Below are 4,881 nucleotides of genomic sequence, written 5' to 3'. Positions count from 1 at the left end.
TCTTTTGCTGTCATTTGTGGTTTAATTGTGAGATGTTGAAATGGTACTGTTAGCCTGGAGGATTGGAAATCATTTGTTGGTTAACCATCAAAGCTGTTTATGAAATGCCTCCTCTTCATGAAGCCAGTGTTGTGCTTTTTAGGTATTGGAATAAATGATAAAGGTGGTGTGAGATTGGAATATGTAGAAGCAGGATTTTTTATTACAAGTCACAAGTGTAAAAGGCTTATATAGAGCATTTATTACATTGATTTATGTAAGAATGAAGAATAAATTTGGGACCACCTGGCTGGCTCAGTTTATAGAGCCTGCAACTCTCAAGGTTGTGAGTTCAAGCTCCACAAATTAATTTTAAAAAAGGAAATTTATTTTAAATTTGTAGAAATTTAAAATGTGGAAATTAATTTTAAAAGAAAAAAATTGAAACAGATGAATGATAGCAGAGATGGCTTGGGTTCCCAGACTCCCAACTTTGGTTTGTTCTGTTGTGTCTCAATTATTACCACATACTGATGCAGGCAGCCAATATCATTTAATGTAAGAACTAAACCAGCTTAACATGTTAACATTAAATATTTTGAAATTTTTTTTAAAAGTGATTCTGCCTTTTGTCCCTTTGGAACTTCTCTCTCATTACTGGAGGGTAATAAGCACTACCCTTGGATAGGAGATTGAGTTCTTAGAATTTATATAAATGAAGGCAGTCCTTAAAATTTATATAAATGAAGGCAGAGCTTTTAATTTTTTTAACTCCGCACTTGTGAGATAAAATATGTCTAGTGTAGAGAGAGCAGGGGAGGGACAGAGAGATGGAGACAGGTTATGAAGCTGGCGCTAAAATGATAGCCCAATGTGGGGCTCAAATTTACAAACCCTGAGATTATGACCTGAGTTTACCTGCTGAGGCACCCAGGTGTCTCATGTAGTTGTAAGCTCTAATTGATTTATAGAATCCATTGTGTACTGAAGAGTTGGTTGGTTTCTAGGTTGTGGTTGTTGGCAGAGAGAGAAGACTATTCAAGAGGGACTATGGTTTTCCTGAAACCAATATTGCAGTATGTTAAGTAGCTTGAATTTAAATTTTAAAAAGAGGGTGGGGAACTGTGCTTTGGGATCTTGTGAATCAGGGAGAGCTTGGATTCAACTCCAAATGCAGCATTCATAGTAGGAATTTCTAGTCGAGGCAGTTGGAAAATTCCTAAGAGAGTAACAACTATGATAACAGTGATTCTGGATAACAGGACTCAAGCTGAAAGCAGACCAGGGTCCTTATACAACACTGGGTTGGTAGCATTGAAAAAACACGTCATTGAAAACATTTTGAGGATGAGATTCTGGCTAGCCTGACTTTGGGTGCTGGGTAAAATTAGCCCACAGACAAACCTGGAAAACCAAAAGTTGCTCAGTTGAAAAATCTCCAGGAGCCTGATTAGAACAATTACCAGTAATTATGATAGACCCATTTCTTTTGGGTGCATTCTAAAGTGCAGTTGCTAGGGTTACATGTACTGCATGTCTTAGATACCACCAGCCTTCTATCATTTTGGACTTTTCCCATAGTTTGAAGGAGCTGGTTATTCCACATCTTTAGCTTTATACTTGGCTTATTTTTTATTTTAGATTCTAAGTAGGTGTGTGTTGATAACTACTTTTATATGTTCAAATGTTTATTTTTGGGAGAGAGCATGAGCAGTAGAGGGGCAGAGGAAGGGATACAGAGCATCTGAAGTGGGCTCAGGGCTTAAGGGCTGTCTGTAAAGATCCCAACGCAGGGCTTGAATTCATTAACTATAAGATCATGACCTGAACAAACGCGGGACACTTAACTGAGCCTCTATTTCATTTTGTTTTATTTATTTTTAAAGTTTATTTTCAGAGAGTGAATGGGGAAGAGGGCAGAGAATCCCAACCATGCCCTACACTGTGAGCACAAAGCCCAACATGGGGCAGCATCTGAACTATGACATCATGACTTAAGCTGACAGCTCAGAACACTGAACTGACTTGAGCCACCTAGGCACTCATTTATTTCAGTATTCATTACACCCAACAGGACTTCTCAAGACCCCAAGATAAAGAGTTACATGCTCTATGAACAGAGCCAGTCCAGCATCCCAATATTTCAATTTATTATATCCTGATGATTAGTTATTTACGCTTGAACCATTTTGTTTAGGTTCATGCAGTCAGAAAGAATTTGGTGTTACCAGTTAGTACCTTAACAGCCAAAGGGGATTGGTAGCTGAGATTTGTTTTTCTAGAAAAAAGTAGTATATGAAGTTGGGTTAACACAATGTTATGCATGAGTTGTTGAAATTTGGGTACTTCAGTAAACATGTTGATGCTTGAAAGTTTTCTGTATTAAAAGTTTAAAAATAAGGGGCCCTTGGGTGGCTTAGTTAAGCATACAACTTTGGATCTCCGCTCAGGTCATGGTCTTAATGACTGATGAGTTCTAGCCATGTGTACAGCTCTGCACTGACAGCACAGAGCTTGCTTGGGATTCTCTCTTTCTCTCCCTCTCTTTATGCCCTTATCAGTTTGTGCTCACTCAGAAAAGTAAATATTTTAAGTTTAAAAAGACCATAGAACATATTCTGTATGAGAATATGGCAGTGAAACTAATAGTAACTAAAAGCTATTTTACCTAACAGTTTAAAAATTCTCCCAATCTTGAATGTCACTCGCTTACTATGCCTGCTTACTATGTATTGTATCTGTCTCCTTCACTACTCAGAGCCAGTTCAGAAGTTAGGATTTTCTTGCTTTTTTAATATGACAGTTCATTTTTCCAAGTTCTAGGGATATCATTTATTCTTAGCTTCAGAAACTTGGATTTAGAATCTGGGACCCATGGCCAAAAGTACATATTCCTCAGAATGTGTTCCTGTACTAGGGGAATGAGAATAGAAATTACCTTGAAGAAAAGTAGTTTGAAGAGGAGAAGAGTGAAGAGGCGTTCTCTGGTATGCTGATTAATGAATGTTCATTTTTCAGGCATAGGTCCAACAGAGATGTGATAATACATTGATGTACATTTATGATACATTTTTTTCTGTTAACACTGAAAAATGTTGCTACCAATATACCAAAATAGTCTGGTAGTCCACTGTCTCTTTTTGTTTTGCCAAGAGTGCTTGATTGCGGTAATCTTAACGAACAGGTCTAGATTTTTAAAGTTTATTTCTTTTGAGAGAGAAGGGAGAAGCGGGAAAAGAGAGAAAATCCTAAGTAGACTTTTTGCTGTAAGTGCAGAGCCCATTGTAGGGTTCAATCCCATGAACCATGAGATCATGATCTAAGCCAAAATCAAGACAGACACTTAACCAACTAAGCCACCTAGGGGCTGCAAAAATTTTCAGCATTCCTGAGAGTCCATGTCATTTTATATTCACACCAGTGCAGCTATGCCATTATATTCCATGTCCATGAAGAATACTGACATGAGGGGTGGCTGGGTGGCTCAGTCAGTTGAATGTCCAACTTCATCTAAGTTATGATCTCACAGTTCATGGGTTCGAGCCCTACATCAGGCTCTGTGCTGACAGCTCAGAGCCTGAAGCCTGCTTCGGATTCTGTGTCTCCCTCTCTCTCTGCCCCTCCCCTGCTCTCAAAAATAAAAATATATATACTGGCTTGAAATGGTTACTATTTTAGCAGAAGAACAGAAGCATGACCAAGAAAACTGCCTTTTGTCTTGTACTTACTGTATTGTCCTTCTGGAACATGTTCCTTTTCCCTGTGACCAGTCAGGGGACAAACAAGATAAGGGGGGGCGCCTGGGTGGCTCAGTCGGTTGAGCATCTGACTGCGGCTCAGGTCATGGTCTCGCGGTCTGTGGGTTCAAGCCCTGCGTCTGAGCTGTGCTGACAGCTCAGATCCTGGAGCCTGCTTTGGATTCTGTGTCTCCCTCTCTCTTTGCCCCTCCCCTACTCATGCTCTGCCTCTCTCTCTCTGTCAAGAATAAATAAACAAAAAAGATAAGGAACACAAGTCTTATGGAGCCATCTCCCCGTTATCATCTTCCAAAGTGCTCTGGAGTACCAGTGTTTTGTTTTTTTTTTTAACGTTTTATTTTTGAGACAGAGACACAGCATGAACGGGGGAGGGTCAGAGAGATATGGAGACACAGAATCTGAAACAGGCTCCAGGCTCTGAGCTGTCAGCACAGAGCCCGACCCGGGGCTCGAACTCACGGACCGCAAGATCATGACCTGAGCCGAAGTCGGACACGTAACTGACTGAGCCACCCAGGTGCCCCAGTACCAGTGTTTTCAATGTCAGGTGCTGCGGTGTGAAATGTAGGCTAAAAACTGCTCTCAAGATACTTGCCAGTGCAGTACGTAAACTATGGGATTCATGTTTGTTTCTTCTGACATGGGCAGCTTCTTTTTTTTTTTTTTTTTTTTTTTTTTTTTAAATTTATTTTTGGGACAGAGAGAGACAGAGCATGAACGGGGGAGGGGCAGAGAGAGAGGGAGACACAGAATCGGAAACAGGCTCCAGGCTCCGAGCCATCAGCCCAGAGCCTGACGCGGGCTCGAACTCACGGACCGCGAGATCGTGACCTGGCTGAAGTCAGACGCTTAACCGACTGCGCCACCCAGGCGCCCCTGACATGGGCAGCTTCTAATCCAGGCTCCAAAGAAGGCTAAAGCTGTGGGCATACAAATGTGAGGGTCTCCCTGACCTTTGATGTTGTTTAACTAACTGTTCACTAGGGAAAATTCATGGAATATCTTGGTTTTGTTTTTTGTTTTTTGTTTTTTTCTTGACTCATACCTCAGTCTGCCCTAAGACTGACTCAGTACATTATCTCAGGATACCATTGTTAATTGTTAACAAAAGTTAAGTGTGTCCATTGATTTTTTTTTTTTTAAC

This window comes from Neofelis nebulosa (genome assembly GCF_028018385.1).
Source record: "Neofelis nebulosa isolate mNeoNeb1 chromosome Y unlocalized genomic scaffold, mNeoNeb1.pri SUPER_Y_unloc_1, whole genome shotgun sequence".
Lineage (NCBI taxonomy): Eukaryota > Metazoa > Chordata > Mammalia > Carnivora > Felidae > Neofelis > Neofelis nebulosa.
The sequence above is the reverse complement of the archived record's forward strand: the minus strand, read 5'-3'. Positions refer to the sequence as shown.